We start from the raw sequence: 20,729 nt of genomic DNA on the forward strand, positions 1-20,729 counted from the left end.
TGACTTACCACCATCTAACCCACCAAACCCGCCACTCAATCAACATGTTAACCAGAATCAAAACCGTAGAGCTCGGAGACAGTACCGGATGAGAGATGATCGTTCCGTGAGATCTGAGCCGCCAAACAATCGGGTAAATTTTGAATTTGAAAGGGTAGCTAATCGACGTAGACTATTTGATGAGTTTGAGGATGAGGAAGAGATGGAGGATGCTCAAGGGGGTCGGTATTATGGACGACAACGACAACCCCCTCGAAACCGAACACCTGAACCCGTTCAACCACCGAGAAACCGTCGAGTCCAAAGAAGACAAGAGATTCCCCAGCCTCAATTTCCCGAGTACGAGTTTGATGATGGGGTCCCGAGGGCATTTGTTCCACCCCCCGTTCGAGGGGTTCAAAGCCACTTCATCCCACAAGTGGCCACGAACCCACTTCCCATTGTGATTCTGGTTAGAGAAGGAAGAACGTTTTCAGTGAGACAAAGCAACTTGACCGGGATGCCTACTTTTCACGGGAAAGCATCTGAAGAGCCATACATACACTTGAGAGAATTCAATGCTATTTGTGCCACCATCTCAAGTCAAGGGTTCATTGCCGATGAAGTCAAGCTAGTGGTTTTCCAATTCAGCCTTAAAGATCTAGCGAAGCAGTGGTTTTTATCTTTACCATCAGCAAGTATCTACATCTGGCAAGATCTGGCTCAGCAGTTTTTAGATGAATACTACACCCTACAAAGAACATCCGAGGCCCAAACCTCCATCAGAAACTTTCAGCAGGGGTCGGGTGAGACTTTTCATGAAGCGTTTACGAGATTCAAGAGGTTGTTGAGAACTTGTCCGCATCATGGGATTGCGTTATGGGAGTTAATTAAAACATTTCATGATGGGATATCGAGCGATGATGTGCGTGATCTTCAGTCGACCACAAACGAGTCAATTTTGACAAATGATGAGAATGAAGATTGGCAGCATTTAGAGCGGCATGCAATGAACTCGAAGAGGCAAGCTCAGTCGAATCGCAAGGTAAAAAAGGCGGTTGTGAAAGCCCGTGGATAGTGGTGAGTCGGATGATCGTATGGCTAGGTTGGAGAGAAATTTGGATCAATTGATGGGTTTGGGAGTGAAAGAGAAAGGAAAGTCAGGAAGGCGTATCCAGTTTGTGAAGGTTACGGTGGAATAGGCCATGTAGTGGCTACTTGTGGGGTTGTGATGGAAGACGAAGAAGAAGAGGAAGAAGAGGAGGTGAACATTGTGCAGGGTGAGAAGAGATACAATAATAACATGAATTCAAACACCTATCACCCGGGCCTCCGAAACCACCCCAATTTCAGCTATGGAAACCCGAATACGCAACAAAACCCGATTTTCAAGGTACTTCCCAAAAGGCAGGTTATCAGTCAAATCAGCGTTAATATGGGAACGAGAGGGGTAGTGGTCAAAGCGGGTATAATCAAAGAGAGTCGGGGGGTTACAACAAGAGTTATCAGAAGAGCTATCAGCAGTGTCAGCAAAGTCAATGGGCAGCACAAGGGCAAGGAATTTCTTCGGGTAATAATGACGAGTCGATTAAGGATGTGATGGACTTTCTGAAGTAAATGAAGACAGATCAAGAGGCTCAGAATAAAAGCATGAATCAGAGGTTAGAGCTCCAAGAGAAAGCCAATGCTGCGAGGGATAAACAGGTAAGCCAGCTTGCTGAGGAAGTGGAAAATTTGAAGAGAAATCCATCCAAATTACTGAGTGATACCGTGAAGAATCCAAGCCATTAGAGTAGCAGTTCATCAAATGGTAAAAACGTACACGTGAGTGCAATCACAATTGAAGATCATGAAGTGAACGACACGGTTGAAGAATTTGAAACAGGGGCACCACTTATTCCCATTCAGATTGGCGAGTTCAAGACCACCAAGGCGCTAGTTGATTATGGTGCGAGTGTAAGTATTCTACCGGGGAGTTTTTATGACTGGTTTGAGTTTAGACCTTTACAAGAAGTTGACACCACGTTGGTGTTCGCTGATTTCACTCAAAGACGGCCCCGTGGGAAGTTGGTTGGAGTTGCAGTAAAGGTTGGTGATTTTTACTATCCTGAAGATTTTCTTGTTCTTGATTATACACCGGTAGAGAATGAAGAAGAGCCGAGAGTGATATTGGGGTGACCGTTTTTGGAAACATCAAATGCTCAAATTAATTGCCGAGACGGAACAGTGTGCATGACTTTTGGTAATCATAAGTTAGTTTTGCATATCTTTTCAAATTCATTTGATTATTCTTGTGAAAATAAATCTTTTAGGTCAGGTTCTACTAACATGTGTCTTCCTCATGTAAGTGAGGATGACTCTAAAGAAGAAAGTTTTGTGTTTGATAGTTCGAAGCGGGAGAGAGAAAAAGAGGAGCTAAATGCGGTAGTGATACGTGTTGCAGAGGTGGCAAAGTCAGGTGGTGATTTCAAACATGCAAGAAAAAAGTTGGTTCATGATGAGAAGGGTAAAACAAGTAAGAAGAAACCGCCAAAGAAGGAGAAGGAGAAGGAGAAGAAGCCACCGGGATTTGAGAACGAACAAAGAAGATTGGCATGCTTCGGGCCAAGATGGAGTGTCATGGACAGTGTACCACTGTGTTGGAGAAGTAAAAAGAGTGAGTTGGAGGAAGGTGGATTCCATTAGACCACCATAATCGCCAAATCAGGTAATGGTCCGGCTGAAGACCTTAACAAAAACTTAGCGCTAACCGGGAGGCAACCCGACCTTGCATTCAGGTACGTCTATATTTTTGTTATAGTTGAACTTTGTGGGTGTAGTTCACTATAAACCCTCACGAGACCATACTCGTCCACCCGGGTTACTGGGGGGTTTAAAGGGCTTGTTGCATACGCTAAATGCAACCGTGATTCCTACTAAAGCGAGTTAGGTCTTTTAGTATTTTCACTAGTTTAACATATTTGGTTATGAATTTAATTAATATTAATTGGTAATTTAAAATTAATGGTTTCGCAAACGGTTTAAAAGACCTATATTTTTAATACTTGTGAGAAACTTGCTTCTACATGTTTGACAGTTTGCAGATTTCGTTTTGAGAGTTGAGGAGGTAAAGTTCACCGAGAGATCACCAAGGGCACGAGAGTTGCACATGAGAGTTATATTTTCTATCAGGTGATTTCGTTTTCATAACCTTCTTTGTTTTATTAGTTTTTGTGTTAATAGTGTAATTGTATTTTTGTATAATAAATAACCACCATCACATTAAGCCCGGTTTTAAACTTGTCAAAGCGAATTTTAACCCTGTCCCTATTTTAATTGCTAATTTTTAAACATTCAGGACAATGTTTGCCTCAAATGTGGGGATAGGGGAGAAATTGAAAAATTTAAAAGTTTAATGTTCTTTGAATTAAGATTTTTTGCAAAATAATGGAAAATGATAGAAAAATTGGGGATTATTTTCAAAAATATATATAATAAGAGATAATAAAAACGGGAACGCACTTAATTTGGGATGTGTCGGTAGGCTCAGCCTTGAGAATGAAAGGATAATTTGGTTGTAGACTTAATTGAACTTTAAATGCTTGATTTTTAGTGGGAAACGCCTTCAGGGTTTTGTTTGTTTAGTTAAGCCTGTGTAAGGACTGGAATGAAAGATTAGGCCATACTCAAGCCTTTTTATTAGATTTGATCACTAAAAATACATTTTAAAATATGAATAGTTATTGTACAATGGTTGGATAGGCTTAACGTTAGAGTATGCTAGATGGCTTGTGATATAAACATAAATGAAAATACTGCTAGTTTAATTGGTTAACACTTCATAGGCGTATGGTTTTATGGCCTTAAATCCTGTATTGATGGGATGCCCCGGGGTTCGGAGACCATGGGTCGGTATGCGGTTTATCATCTGGGTATGCGTAAATCCTAAGTGGATTTATGTATATTAAATACGCTTAAAAAGAGCAAACCCGCAGTTTATGTGCCAATTCATAACTCAATAAACATGATCACAAAAAAAAGTGCTTAAAAGTACACGTTCTCTACTGACTTGATCGTCCACGCTGTTAGTCATGTGGGGTCCCTGTGCTCGCGTCTCATTACTATTAAGAAACTGACCACACAGGACACGTCACATGTAAGCCCTACAGATGAATTCGTGCCTACTCACGTATGGTGATGGACTTCGGGGTATTGCTTGATAACGGGGGTATGTCATGTAGTGGGGGCTATTTACTAGTTGGTTACCTAATTGCACCTTAATCGTATCTAATGACCATTATGGTAGACTTTGATGCTCAAGTTTAGGTTGGTTTCGATAAAAATATCCAAAATTGTCTTAGCTATTACATATGGGCTTAAAAATTGTACACATGTGCAAAATTTTGATAAACTAATCTTAAGTTTTAAGTAAATTTGGGGTGGTCTGGTTCGGTAAAATTATAATGAAGCATGGTAAGGCGGCTTCAGGACTTTGAGGTGTGGGTTTTTTATCATATGAACTAATAAAACTGTCGCACCTTATTTTTCTCGGTAAGTATTAAGGCATGGGTTTAAGTGGACAACAATATCGGCAATCGTGGTTTTTGTGTTCCTTGTGCTTAATTAAGATAATCCATGAAGTATTTTGAGAATGATCCTTGATTCTGATTCCATTGCAAAATCTTTTTCGGGACGAAAAAGGATAAGTGTGGGGATGTGATGGTTGGGTAAAAGTTAGTTATTATTATATATTAATTAGTTAATTTAAGTTAAATAAATGAACGAACATTGGTACTTCAATCATTGTTATGTGTTTTCAGGACATTGGAAGCTATGAAGCTTAATGAGGATAATTACGGGCTTGGAATGAATATCGAGAAGTGAGAGATTGGAAGTGCACGCATCACGAGGCAGTCAAGAAAAGAAAATAATAAATCTGAAAAAATTGCATCTTCGCGAAACGCGAAGATGCAGGGGAACAACTTCACGATACGCGAAATTGCAAGAATCTGGCCGCGACTAGTTTGTCCTTCGCGATAAGCGAAGGAGCAAGCCTTGTCGCGAAGATGCTCAATGTCGCAAAAAATTAGGGTTTTCCTTATATAAACCCCTTAACCTCCCCATTCGGATTATTACGACTTCCAGAGGCAGAAGAGGCGTTCTAGGGCGACTCCCGAAGCTTCTGGTTCCATCATTGATCATATGTTCATCAAGATAAGTGCTTTAATGATTATGTCGATGCTCGGCTAAATTCCCGTGTTCGTTCTAGGCTATGGTTTTATGTAAAATACTGTTATGATCAGATTCTTATGTTTAATGATTATAGCGTGATTGATTTTTTATGAATTTGTCTTGCTTAACTAGTTATTTGGTTGATTAAAGTTTGTGTTTGCGACTATTGATTTGTGTAACGTGTGTTTAGTTGTTCATCAACATTTAGGGTTTAAGCTCTTGTGTCAATGAACTAAAATCATCAAACCTTATCATTGAGTTAGTTGTCCTAGACATAGATTTGACAATTGCGGAGTCCGGGTTCATTTGTGTCAACAATTCGGTTAGGGTATCGTTTGTCATCATAAATCAAACCATAGGACTAGCAATTATTATAACACCAAAGATGAGAGAATCTGTGATTGACGTATGGAACACATAACCCGAACCTAGAATGAATGCTTTTATTAATATTGTTTACAAAGTTTTTCTAAGTAACCGTTTAGTTTAATTAAATCTTTCTAAAAACCGCTTGACATCGTCTGTCCGCTTAGGTTAAATAATTAGTTATAAATTAAATAAACTTGCACTTTCCTTGAGTCCCTGTGGAGACGACCTTACTTACCCATACTTATTATAAGTATTTTAAGTCTTTAGTTAATTGTTTTTTAGGAGACCGCGACAGCCTACGTCATGTATTCTACCAGAGTTTGCATATATGAGAAAAGTGACAACAAAAGTGGATGTATATAGCTTTGGAGTAATAATAATGGAATTTATCACCAGAAAAAGACCAACAGGACTCACCGAAAAGGATGAAATCCAAATGAATTTGCCACAGTTGGTATAACAAGCGTTTCAAAAGGAATGAATGAGCTGATGGAAATTATGGATCCTGATTTGGCTTCCGATATCTCCACAAAACACGGTGTTGTAGAAGAGATTCTTCAGTTGGCTTTATCCTGCACTCGAGCAGAGCCAGACAATCGACCAGACATGAACGAGATCTTATCTTCACTTACAAAGATCAGCAAAAAGGTGTAGTTAAGAGTTACAAATTATAATATTTGAACAAGTAATCGTCTTTAATAGCAAGTGATGTGCGTCGGATATGTCTAAAGAATGATCTTCACAACTAAGCTTTAAATTTAAAATGAAATTCTAAAACCACACACAACCGGCAAGTGTACCGATCGCAAGTAGTATAGACATAGGAAGTCCGAGTATCGAACATGAGGACACGTATGAACGCTAATGATCACTAACCCTAGACAAGACCTACCTAAGAATAATAATTAATTGATTTTTAATTTTGATTTTTCTCTTTACAAAATAACTTAACTGGACTGACTGACACAAGTTACCAAAATAGAAAAATTAACGGAAGACTGACTGTGTTGACTTTGGATGGAGAAAAACGTCTACCTAGGTTTGAATCAAATTGTATATCTAACAAGCAAATGGATTGGATGATATCTAGACACCGGTTCCTAAAGATGACACGACTAAGGATTGCTCAGTGATTACCTCTCGGTCTCACTCAACAAACCCTAACTACTCTTAATCGGCTAAAACGACCAAACCAGGAAACAATTTGTTAACGTGTTCTAATGTTGACTCACCTCTCGGTCTCACCAACACTCGACCCTAATGGCAATGAATACTACACAACCAAGGATAAAGGAACAATTCAACTAAACCAAAATAGATCAACTAGTTGCTCAAAACACCTAAACCTGACAAGAAACGAACTCGCTCTCGCGCAATTCTTATTCTAGCATGCAAAGGCAATGAGACAACCCTAACTTCTTATCACCTCTCGGTCTCTAAGAAGGTGTCTAACCGCTGTACTTTAACCACAAATTCATGCAACAAAACCCTACGGTTGTACCTACCGCAAACAAACCCTAAACACAAAGTCTAGAATCAAACAAGCACCGATCAATCAATACAAAACTAATCAACCAACGCAAGGAGTTTAAGCAATGAATTACTAAAATTTCCAGCCTTAAACACAACCTATTTCATGTCTAAATCAAACTTTACAATAACAATTAAAGTATACTAATCAAACAATCCATAAAAATCATCAACACTAACAATTATCATCATTCCTAGGTAGAACCGACAAGTTTAGCCTAGCATAATTTTTGGACAGCAGCTAATACTCATTAAAAACATCATATAAACTCATACAATCATCTTAAAAATCATTCAATGATCAACAATAATCATAAACAAGTCAATCTCTCAAGTAATTGCAAAACAAATGATGGTGTCTAATAACTCTATAAATATGACCCTCACAACTAAGCTTTAATATTAAAACGAAAATCCTAAAACCACACACATTGGCAAGTGTACCGATCGCAAGTAGTATAGACTTAGGAAGTCCGAGTATCGAACACGTGGACACGTCAGAACGCTAAAGATCACTAACCCTAGACTAGACCTACCATATAATAATAATTATATTGATTTTTGATTTTTAAATACTTAACTGAACTAACTAGACTGACTGACAAAACTTACCAAAAATAGAAAACTTAACGGAAAACTAACTGTGTTAACTTAGGATGGAGAAAAACGTCTGCCTAGGTCTGAATTAATTGTAGGCCTAACAAGCTAATGGATTGAATGACTTCAAGACACCGGTCCCTAAAGATGACATGACTAAGGATCGCTCGGAGCTCACTGATTACCTCTCGGTCTCACTCAATAAACCCTAACTACTCAAAATCGGCTAAAACGACCAAACCGGGAACAATTGCTAACGTGTTCTAATGAAGGATCACCTCTCGGTCTCACCAACACTCGACCCTAATGGCAATGAATACTACACAACCAAGGATAGAGGAACAATTCAGCTTAAACCAAAATAGATCAACTAGTCGCTTAAAACTCCTAAACCTGACAAGAAACGAACTCGCTCTCAGCGCAATCCTTATTCTAGCATGCAAAGGCAATGAGACAACCCTAACTTCCTATCAACTCTCGGTCTCAAAGAAGGTGTTTAACCGCTGTACTTAATCCAATTAATGCCGCAACAAAACCCTACGGTGGTACCTACCGCAAACTAACCCTAAACACCAAGTCTAGAATCAAACAATACAACCGATCAATCAATACAAAACTAATCAATCAACACACGGGGTTTACGCAATGAATCACCAAAATTTCCAGCCCTTAAACACAACCTATTTCATGTCTAAATCAAACTTTACAATAGCAATTCAAGTCCATCAATCAAACAATCCATAAAACCTATCAAACACTAACAATAATCATCATTCCTAGGTAGAACTAACAAGATTAGCTGATCATATTATTTGGACAGCAGCATATACTCAATAAAAACTCCATAAAACTCATACTAATCATCTTAACAATCGTCCAACAATCAATTCTAATCATAAACAATCAATCTCTCAAGTACTTGCAAAACAATTCAACAATTAAGCAAGAAACTAAAAGTGTATGAACAATAGAAAAGATGTAAGGATATGAGTATGTTCCGGGGCTGCTCTCGGCTGTAAAAAAAACAGTGGTGAATGATCCGCTTGGTTCTTGTGTCTTCTTCCTTCCCTAGCCGACAAAACCTTCAAACCCTAAGCCGAAAAAACTTTTTTCCTTTGCCTTCTTCCCTGCTGTTCTGCGATCGCAGCAGTAGCCAGCCCCCTAGGGTTTTTTAATTTTTTATATTAAAATATTATAATAGTATTTGGGCCTCCATGATGCATACGGGTCGGGCCTTGAGCTTTGTCTTGAACTTGTATGCGTAAAAGGCTAGTAGAATGCTCGAAAAGTCCCGGTTTCTTCCTTTCTTTTACCCAAAACCTACAAGATTAATAAATGTACGCAAAACCTATCTAAAACGAGTTAAAACATATAAAATATAATATAATACGTAGATAAAACGTGCGGAAAATACGAGTGTTTTACAACACATCAACAAATTAACAATTGAACAAGAAAATTAAAGTTTGATGAACAATGTTATGAAAGAAAGGATATGGATGAATTGGGGCTGCACTTGGCTGTAACAACTGATGGTGAATGATCCCGAGGCTTGTTCTTGACTCCTTCTTCTTTCCATAGCCGTCACAACTCCAACCTAGCTTGCACAACTTTTTTTTCTTCCCGGTTTGCTTCTGGCCGATCGTAGATAGTGGTTGGCCTTAGGGTTTTTATTTTTTTTATATTATAATATTATTGTAAGACTTGGCCTTTTTCAACATGTAATCGGGCCGGGCTTTGAGTTTTGTCTTGAAATAGTATGCGTAAAAGACCCGTAAGCTCCTCGAAAAGTCCGGTTTCTTCATTCTTTAACGCTTAGCCTACAAGATAATTAAAACTATGTAAAATCTATATAAAACAAGTTCAAATACATAAAATATAATATAATAACGTAGATAAAAGGTGCGGAAAATAAGTGTGTTTTACAACACATCAAATATCCTCACACTTAAGACTTTTTCGTCCCTGAAAAAGAATTCTACACAGGATCATAACCGAGTTCAACCGACAACTCTTGGTTTTATTTATTTATTATTATTATTATATATATTTTTTTCTTTTTAAAGTATTAGAACAAATGACCCGTTACCCACATATTTCTTCCAACTTTCACCTAATAAGTTAGATCAGGTCGATTGCCGGTATTGCTATCCACTTAAACCCATGCCCCCAATACTTACTGAGGCAAATAAGGGACGACAATTTTATCAGTTTGAATGACTAAGTGGGACCCATAATTAAGAACCATACCGGACCCGAGCCACCCCAATTTGACTTAAACCTTATATCTAGTTGATCAAAACATAATGTACCATTTTTAAGAATAGCTAAAGACAATCAAGGGTATTGTTTATCCACCTAAGCTTAAGCATTAAGGTCTACCTAAGCATCGTATGATTAGTCTATTCTAATTTCTATAAAATTTTTAATTTTTTACGATCAAACTAAACATAAGGCTTGAGTATGACCCGACCTTTCGTCCCATTTTCTATAGTTAAACCAAACCGCCCTTTCATTCTTGGAGGCTGAGCCTACCAGCACATCGATTACTAAGTCTAAACTGTTCGGTTACAAAACATCACGTGCGGGTCTAATTGGCACTGTTCTTATTTATTATTATATATATATATATAGAAGTTATGAAACAAACACTACTCGGTAATAATATCATTTCCTGTTTAACGTAGAGAAAACAAATTTTAAGGGACAATTTTTTTTCAAATTTTTCTATTTTTTTTTTCAAAATTTTTCTACAACTAAGTAAAATAAATCCCCATCCCCACACTTAGAACGAAATCGTCCTCGATGAGAACAAGGAAAAGAAATAAAAATAAAGTAAAAACAAAACAAAAATAAAAATATAATATACAAGAATAAAACAAAGAACGGGTTACTCCTCTGGTTTGTGTGCAGAATTTTCAACAGCCGAGTAGCAACTAAACGACCGTATAGCATTTCATTCGCGGCCGCAACCTTGGGAGAACCTGTTCCAAAACGCAATCGTAGCTACCATGCGCATAATATAACCTACAAAACTCAAACTTGCTCGCATGTAGCGGCGTACAAAACAGAAAACAAAGAAATAAACATATTTTTTTGTTTTTTTGGTTTTTATAATTTTTATTTATTATATATATGTATATATATATATATATATATATATATATATATATATTTATAATAATAGAACACCCCTTAAATCGACTGACCCGAATGGATATTGAGTACGAGCGGTTTCATTTTGGAATATCCTGAAATAGTCAAAAACAAATAAACATATAGCACAAACAAATAACACAAATACAAGCTCTACAACTCGGGCAGTCTCCCGAGTGATGCATCTATCACGTCTATGTCTCGGAGAGCGAGTCAAGGTAGAATACCTCGACAGTCTGATCAGTCATCGGCTCGCCAATGTAGTACTTCAGTCTATGACCGTTCACCTTAAACTTCCCGCTTTTATCCTCTATCTCAATAGTAACATACGGGAAAACCTCAGTGACCGTGAACGGTCCTGACCATCGGGATTTCAACTTTCCCGGAAATAACCTCAACCGGGAATTATACAATAAGACCGAATCCCCACACTTGAACTGCTTGTTCCCCTTCAATTTCCTATCGTGTAGTTCCTTCGTCCGCTCCTTATACCTAAACGACTGTGCGTAGGCGTGATCTCTCAGCTCCTCTAACTCGTGCAAATGGTGGAAACGAGTGCTCTCTGCGGCGGACATATCAAAATTGACCCTCTGTAGGGCCCACGACGCACGATGCTCCATCTCAACAAGCAGGTGGCAGGCCTTCCCATAAATCATCGGAAACGGTGTGGAACCGGTCGGAGTTTTGTAGGCTGTAAGGAAGGCCTACAACGCAACCAATCCAGACGATTCGAACCAAGCTTTTTCTCAAGAATATGTTTGATCCCCCAATTACTCACTTCTACCTGCCCACTAGTGTGTTGGTGGTAGGTGTTCGCAAGCCGATGGGTGACCCCATAGCGTCGCAACGCCTTCTCCATCTGCACATTGCAGAAGTGAGTACCTCTATCACTAATCAACGCCTTCGGGACACCAAAACGAGCAAAAAGGCTCTTGAGAAAACGGAGTACAACTCGGGCATCTTTCGTGGGTAAGGCCTTGGCCTCAACCCATTTTGAAACATAATCTACAGCCACGAGTATGTACTTGTTCCCAGGCGAAGATGGAAACGGTCCTGATGTGTTGTAAAACACACGTATTTTCCGCACCTTTTATCTACGTAATATATTATATTTTATGTGTTTTTACTCGTTTTAGATAGGTTTTACATACATTTATTAATCTTGTAGGTTTTGGGTAAAAGAAAGGAAGAAACCGGGACTTTTCGAGCTTTTTACGAGCCTTTTACGCATACAATTTCAAGACAAAGCTCAAGGCCCGACCCGTATGCATCATGGAGGCCCAAGACCATATTATATTATATTATATAAAAAAATAAAACCCTAAATAGCAAAAAGAGCTGCTGATCGGAATTTCCAGCAGCACAGCAGCAACAGCAGCAACAACAGCAGCACAACAGCAGCCAACAGCAGCACAACAGCAGCCACAGCAGCCAATAGCTGCTGATCGGCAGCAGGAGGAAAGAATGAAAAGAGAAAAAAGTTTTGTGGAGCTAGGGTTTAGACTTGTGGCGGCTAGGGAAGGAAGAACAGGCAAGAACAAGCCTCGGTGATCGTTTACCGTCAGTTTACAGCAGCCCGGAACATCCATATCCTTCCATCTTTTACATTGTTCATCATACTTTATTTTCTTGATCAATTGTTAATTTGTTTTGCAATTGTGTTAGAGATTGACTTGTTTATGATTGTTGGATAATTTTTAAGATGATTGGTATGAGTTTATTAATGGTTTTATTAAGTGTTTGCTGTTGTCCAAAAATTATGCTCGGCTAATCTTGTTAGTTCTACCTAGGAATGATGATTCTTGTTAGGTTTTGATAGGCTTTATGGATTGTTTGATTGATAGACTTGAATTGTTATTGTAAAGTTTGATTTATGCATGAAATAGGTTGTGTTTAAGGGCTGGAAATTTTGGTGATTCTTTGCATAAACCCCGTGTGTTGATTGATTAGTTTTGTATTGATTGATCGGTGCATTGTTTGATTCTAGACTTGGTGTTTAGGGTTTGTTTGCGGTAGGTACCAACGTAGGGTTTTGTTGCATGATTTATTGAATTAAGTACAGCGGTTAAACACCTTTCTTGAGACCGAGAGGTGATAGGAAGTTAGGGTTGTCTCATTGCCTTTGCATGCTAGAATAAGGATTGCGCGAGAGCGAGTTCGTTTCTTGTCAGGTTTAGGTGTTTGAGCGACTAGTTGATCTATTTTGGTTTAAGTTGAATTGTTCCTCTATCCTTGGTTGTGTAGTATTCATTACCATTAGGGTCGAGTGTTGGTGAGACCGAGAGGTGATCCTTCATTAGAACACGTTAGCAATTATTTCCCGGTTTGGTCGTTTTAGGCGATTTTGAGTAGTTTAGGCTTGTTGAGTGAGACCGAGAGGTAATCCAGTGAGCCCGAGCGATCCTTAGTCGTGTCATCTTTAGGGACCGGTGTCTAGATATCATTCAATCCATTAGCTTGTTAGACCTACAATTTGATTCAGACCTAGGTAGACATTTTCTCCATCCTAAGTTAACACAGTTAGTTTTCCGTTAAGTTTTCTATTTTTGGTAAGTTTTGTTAGTTAATCCAGTTAGTTCAGTTAAGTTAAAAGAAATCAAAAATCAATATAATTATTATTCTAAGGTAGGTCTTGTCTAGGGTTAGTGATCTTTAGCGTTATGACGTGTCCACGTGTTCGATACTCGGACTTCCTAAGTCTATACTACTTGCGATCGGTACACTTGCCGGTTGTGTGTGGTTTTAGGATTTTCGTTTTAATATTAAAGCTTAGTTGTGAGGGTCATATTTATAGGGTTATTAGACACACATCAAGATTTTGGCGCCGTTGCCGGGGACACGGTTTTAGGCGTTTTGAGAGCAATCCGAGTTAGGACTTATCTTTTGTGCTACTTGTAATTATTTTTTGTTTTATTTTGCTTATTTGTTAGAATAGTTTAGATAATCGTATTCCTAATTATAGTTTTTATGCGACAGACTCGATCTCGTGGACCACCCGACACAGAAGCATTCCCCGAGCCAGAGAGAGATTTTCGCGAGAGACGTCGCACCATTTCACCGTCATCTACCTCATCATCCGTTGGTAGTTTATCCTCTTCCCCCTCGTCTTCCGACATCATCAATAGGGATAGGATCATGGGCGACAATCCACCACCGAGGAGGACTGTTGCAAACCGGGCCCGTCCGGCCAATGCTGGCGCGAGATCCAGCATCGCACCACCCGCCATTGGAGTTAACACGAACTGGCAGATTCCTTCGAATATTCTAAACACTATTTCCCATTCTGCTCAGTTCCACGGGTTGCTTCACGAGAACCCGCACTCTCATTTCACTCGCATCGTGCGTATTTGCGACACTTTCCATCTTGCGGGTGTTTCCGAAGACGCCGTTAAGCTTCGCGTCTTTCCATTTTCTCTCGCTGATCAAGCGAGTCTGTGGCTCGAGTCCCTCCCACAGGGCTCCATAACCACTTGGGCTGCCATGCAGACCCAATTTCTCGAGAAGTACGATCCTCCGGCTAAGGCCGCTCGTTTGCGTAATCAGATTCATTCTTTCCAGATGGAGGACACCGAGAGTTTCTACGAGGCATGGGAGCGTTTCAAGAATCTACTAGCGTTGTGACCGAACCACGGCTTGCAGGATTGGGAGGTTGTCGAGAAGTTCTACAATGGAGTGACGTACGTGACGCAAAACATGCTCGACACGGCTGCGGGAGGAAATCTGTTGACAACAAAGGACCCCGATGAGTGTATCGCTTTATTCAACGGGTTAGCTATGAGTGGGTACCAGAGACCACCCGCTAGAGGAGGTAAGACCGTCGATTCCATCTCACGAGGCATGCATTCGGTGGACACCACCACCGCACTAACGGCACAGGTCGAGGCGTTGGCGAAGATGGTAAAGGATATGCAGACGAAGAGTAAGTTGTGTGAGATCTGCAGAGGGGGGCATGATACCGTTCAGTGCCCAGTCAGTTCGCAGAAGGAGGCCGTAGACTTCATAGGAAATCCAAACCGAAAATCAAATTCTTTCAATTCTTATAATTCGGGATGGAGAGGCAATCAGAACTCGAACTGGAGGAGCGGCAATCAGTCAGGTTATCAGCAGCGTCAGAGTTTGTTTCAGGATGCCGGTGAGGGGGCGAGCAGTGGGGAGAAAAAGCCCACTTTAGAGGAGATGATGGCACAGCAGACGCAGATGTTGTCGCAGCTTATGGCGCGTGAGGATTCCCGACACAAGGAGATGCAGGAGAAGTTACGCGACCACGAGCAGTTCATGAGGAATCAGGGAGCGTCTATTCAGAGTCTCGAGCGGCAGATGGGAGAGATAGCGAGTCGGTTGAATGAGAGGCCGCAGGGTACGCTACCGAGTAACACCGAGCAGAACCCGAAGAGATTCGTGAAGGCTGTGACGACGAGGAGCGGTGCAAGGGCACGAGATGAGCCCATGATTTAGCAGAGATCTAGAGGAGGAGTTGTCGAGGAGCCTGCAGTCGATGGAGAGGAGCAGGTGGATGAGGAGATTCAGATGGAGTCTCCGCTAGCCCAGGTACATCAGAGGAGCATCCCAGGGAGTTCAGCACAGGGCGAGAAACAGCAGTCACCGAGCGAGCCACCGAGATTTTACAAACCCCGACTGCCATACCCCAGGAGAGTCCGTAGAGATAGAGATGAGGAGCAGAACTCCAAATTCTTTGATCTTCTGAAGCAGCTTTACCTTAATATCCCATTCCTTGAGGCACTCAATCAGATGCCTAAACACGCGAAGTTCCTTAAGGATATTCTCTCGAACAAGGAGAAGTTAGCTGAGGTAGCTTCCACTCCTTTGAGTGCTAATTGTTCTGCTATCTTACAGAGGAAGTTACCAGAGAAGAGGGCCGATCCAGGGAGTTTCACAATTCCCTGCACCTTGAGTGATAATACATTGGTTCATGCGCTGGCTGATCTTGGTGCCAGTATTAATCTCATGCCATATTCTGTGTATCGCAAGCTAGGTTTAGGCGAACCGAGACCTACGAGGATGAGTATCCAGCTTGCTGATCGTTCCGTGAAGTATCTGCGTGGGATTGTTGAGAACATGCTCATTCGCATTGGTAAGTTCATTCTCCCGGTAGACTTCGTTATTCTTGACATGAATGAGGATGATAATGTTCCACTCATTTTGGGCAGACCTTTTCTTGCCACCGCACATGCGTTGATCGACGTTCGCGATGGCAAACTGATCCTTCGAGTCGGGGATGAGAACGTCACGTTTGACGTTCGACAGTCACCTAAGCATCCCAAATCGACTGATGACTCCGTATGCTTCATTGATACGATCATGACTCATGTGGGGGAGTTTTCCAGTGATCCCGGTGGAGGCCCCGCCTCAGCCACACATATCTTAGATGGGGAAAACCCGGAGGTTGAGATGGTCGCCTTGACTGAACACCCCTCTAATGCTGACATTGAGTTATCTTCTTTTGATTCTGAGTTATCTACCGGAGATCATCGTGTTCATCAGTTGCTTGAGTTGGAGGAGTTACAGGACCATACTTACGTGCATTCAGATTGTTATAAGCAGCAGGTGAATGAACTGCATGATCATAAGTTAGAGGGTATTGACCAGTTTAAGTGTGGGGATATGGTCGTATGGTATAATTCCTGGTTGAGGTTATTCCCGAGAAAGTTGAGATCCCGTTGGTTAGGTCCGTTTATTATAAGAATACATTAAAAAGAAGAAAATTGGAAGGGGTAACGGGTCACTTGTTATAATACTTTAAAAAGAAGGAAAAAATATTAATAATAATAGTAAATAAATAAAACCAAGAGTTGTCGGTTGAACTCGGGTATGATCCTGTGTAGTATTCTTTTTCAGGGATGAAAAAGTTTTAAGTGTGGGGATATTTGATGTGTTGTAAAACACACGTATTTTCCGCACCTTTTATCTACGTAATATATTATATTTTATGTGCTTTTACTCGTTTTAGATAGGTTTTACATACATTTATTAATCTTGTAGGTTTTGGGTAAAAGAAAGGAAGAAACCGGGACTTTTCGAGCTTTTTACGAGCCTTTTACGCATACAAGTTCAAGACAAAGCTCAAGGCCCGACCCGTATGCATCATGGAGGCCCAAGACCATATTATATTATATTATATAAAAAAAATAAAACCCTAAATAGCAAAAAGAGCTGCTGATCGGAATTTCCAGCAGCACAGCAGCAACAGCAGCAACAACAGCAGCACAACAGCAGCCACAACAGCCAATAACTGCTGATCGGCAGCAGGAGGAAAGAAAGAAAAGAGAAAAAAGTTTTGTGGAGCTAGGGTTTGGACTTGTGGCGGCTAGGGAAGGAAGAACAGGCAAGAACAAGCCTCGGTGATCGTTTACCGTCAGTTTACAGCAGCCCGGAACATCCATATCCTTCCATCTTTTACATTGTTCATCATACTTTATTTTCTTGATCAATTGTTAATTTGTTTTGCAATTGTGTTAGAGATTGACTTGTTTATGATTGTTGGATAATTTTTAAGATGATTGGTATGAGTTTATTAATGGTTTTATTAAGTGTTTGCTGCTGTCCAAAAATTATGCTCGGCTAATCTTGTTAGTTCTACCTAGGAATGATGATTCTTGTTAGGTTTTGATAGGCTTTATTGATTGTTTGATTGATAGACTTGAATTGTTATTGTAAAGTTTGAATTAGACATGAAATAGGTTGTGTTTAAGGGCTGGAAATTTTGGTGATTCTTTGCATAAACCCCGTGTGTTGATTGATTAGTTTTGTATTGATTGATCGGTGCATTGTTTGATTCTAGACTTGGTGTTTAGGGTTTGTTTGCGGTAGGTACCAACGTAGGGTTTTGTTGCATGATTTATTGAATTAAGTACAGCGGTTAAACACCTTTCTTGAGACCGAGAGGTGATAGGAAGTTAGGGTTGTCTCATTGCCTTTGCATGCTAGAATAAGGATTGCTTCGTTTCTTGTCAGGTTTAGGTGTTTGAGCGACTAGTTGATCTATTTTGGTTTAAGTTGAATTGTTCCTCTATCCTTGGTTGTGTAGTATTCATTACCATTAGGGTCAAGTGTTGGTGAGACCGAGAGGTGATCCTTCATTAGAACACGTTAGCAATTATTTCCCGGTTTGGTCGTTTTAGGCGATTTTGAGTAGTTTAGGCTTGTTGAGTGAGACCGAGAGGTAATCCAGTGAGCCCGAGCGATCCTTAGTCGTGTCATCTTTAGGGACCGGTGTCTAGATATCATTCAATCCATTAGCTTGTTAGACCTACAATTTGATTCAGACCTAGGTAGACATTTTCTCCATCCTAAGTTAACACAGTTAGTTTTCCGTTAAGTTTTCTATTTTTGGTAAGTTTTGTTAGTTAATCCAGTTAGTTCAGTTAAGTTAAAAGAAATCAAAAATCAATATAATTATTATTCTAAGGTAGGTCTTGTCTAGGGTTAGTGATCTTTAGCGTTATGACTTGTCCACGTGTTCGATACTCGGACTTCCTAAGTCTATACTACTTGCGATCGGTACACTTGCCGGTTGTGTGTGGTTTTAGGATTTTCGTTTTAATATTAAAGCTTAGTTGTGAGGGTCATATTTATAGGGTTATTAGACACACATCAGGTCCCATGAAATTGATGCCCCACACATTGAAAACCTCACAAACATGAATAGCATTCTGGGGCATTTCATTTCCCGATGAGATGTTGCCGACACGCTGGCAACGATCACAACTCCTAACAAACGCGTGCGCGTCCTTAAAAATCGAAGGCCAATAAAAACCACAATCAAAGACCTTCTTCGCTGTCAAACTCGTACCGTGATGACCTCCTGTCGATCCAACATGGCAATGGATCAGAATATGCCATCCATCCTTATCGTCAACACACCTCCTGATCAACTGGTCAGCACCTATACGAAAGAGATACGGGTCGTCCCAAAGGTAAAACTTAACATCAGCAAAGAATTTCTTCTTTTGCTGGTAAGGCATCTTCGAGTAGTACCCGTCTGCAAGATAGTTCACGAAGTCGGTGAACCATGGAAAACTCTCATCCTGAGCTGAAACAAACATGAGACTCTCTATCGAAAAGTGGTCATTAATCCTGACCCCCGGTTCTCCTAACTCAGCTCCCTCAAGACGTGAAAGATTATCGGCCGCCACATTCTCGGCCCCCTTTTTATCACGGATTTCAATATCAAACTCTTGAAACAACAGGATCCATCAGATAAGACGCGGCTTAGCATCCTGTTTGCTGAAGAGATAACGAATGGCAGAATGATCTGTGTACACAATCGTCTTAGACAGTACTAGATAGGACCTGAATTTATCGAATGCAAACACCATAGCTAGAAGCTCTTTCTTGGTGGTGGTGTAACTCTCATGCGCACCATTCAAGGTCCGACTAGCATAGTAAATAGGATGGAAGTGTTTATCCTTCCGCTGTCCAAGAACCGCTCCGACTGCGAAGTCGCTTGCATCACACGTCAACTCAAAAGGAAGCGACCAGTCTGGAGCAATCATGATCAGGGCGTTAACGAGTTTGTCTTTTAAAAGATCAAACGCCTCGATAAACTGCTCAGAAAACACAAACGGGGCATCCTTCTCTAGAAGTTTGGTCATGGGTCTCGCGATTTTAAAAAAATCTTTAATGAACCGACGGTAGAACCCAGCGTGACCCAAGAAACATCGGATGGATCTCACAGAAGTGGGTGGGAGAAGATTAGAAATGGTCTCGGCCTTCGCTCGGTCGACCTCTATCCCCGCACTCGAAATACGATGCCCTCGAGTACCATGAAGTGACACTTCTCTCTGTTAAGGACTAGGTTGGTGTCAACGCATCGGGCCATCATCCTCTCAACGTTGGAGAGACACTGATGAAAGAGCTCCCAAACACAGAAAAATCGTCCATGAACACCTCCATGGAGTCCTCGATCATGTCATGAAATATAGCCACCATGCACCTCTGAAATGTGGCTGGAGCGTTACACAGTCCGAACGGCATACGTCTATAGGCAAACGTTCCGTATGGGCAGGTAAACGTGGTTTTCTCCTGGTCATCGGGAGCAATCGGAATCTGAAAGTATCCGGAGAAACCATCCAAGAAGCAGTATTACTGCTCACCTGCCAAACGCTCCAGCATCTGATCAATGAAAGGTAAAGGAAAGTGGCTTCTTCATGGCATCATTCAGTCTACGGTAATCAATGCAGACTCTCCAACCAGTCACAGTCCTAGTGGAAATGAGCTCGTTCCTCTCATTGGTGATGACAGTCATGCCACCCTTTTTAGGAACCACTTGGACTGGACTAACCCAAGAACTATCAGAAATAGGGAAAATGATCCCCACATCAAGGAGTTTGATAATCTCCTTTTTCACGACCTCCTGCATCTTCGAATTAAGCCGCCGCTGCAGCTGAACGACAGTCCTATAATTATCCTCCATGAGGATTTTATGAGTGCAAAACGAAGGGTTGATACCCTTAATGTCGATAATCTTCCATGCAATGGCCTCCTTGTCCTCTCTCAGCACCCTCAATAACTTCTCTCTCTCGACCTCTGTCAAAGCAGATGCAATAATAACCGGCAACTTCCTCTCCTCGTCCAAAAACGCGTACTCCAAATGGGCAGGTAAATCCTTAAGCTCTAAGGAAGGAGGGGGACTCTCGACGGAAGGTCGGTCCATCGGATCGTCTCGTACGATCCCAGCAGACACTTTAGACTCAGGGTAATGTGAATCGGTGTCATCTTCCGTTGACTGATCAGTCATGGCAACCATCTCAATCTCCGGAATGTCCCTATCGAGAATCTGAGTGTCGGAGGCAGATCCTCCACAGATCTCACTGAAAAACTCCCCAACATGCTCCATGATGGTATCGACAAAGTACAAGGAGTCATCA

This window comes from Bidens hawaiensis, unplaced genomic scaffold (assembly GCF_021521415.1).
Source record: "Bidens hawaiensis isolate Kalapana, Puna unplaced genomic scaffold, B.hawaiensis_p1.1 tig00018320_1, whole genome shotgun sequence".
Taxonomy (NCBI): Eukaryota; Viridiplantae; Streptophyta; class Magnoliopsida; order Asterales; family Asteraceae; genus Bidens; species Bidens hawaiensis.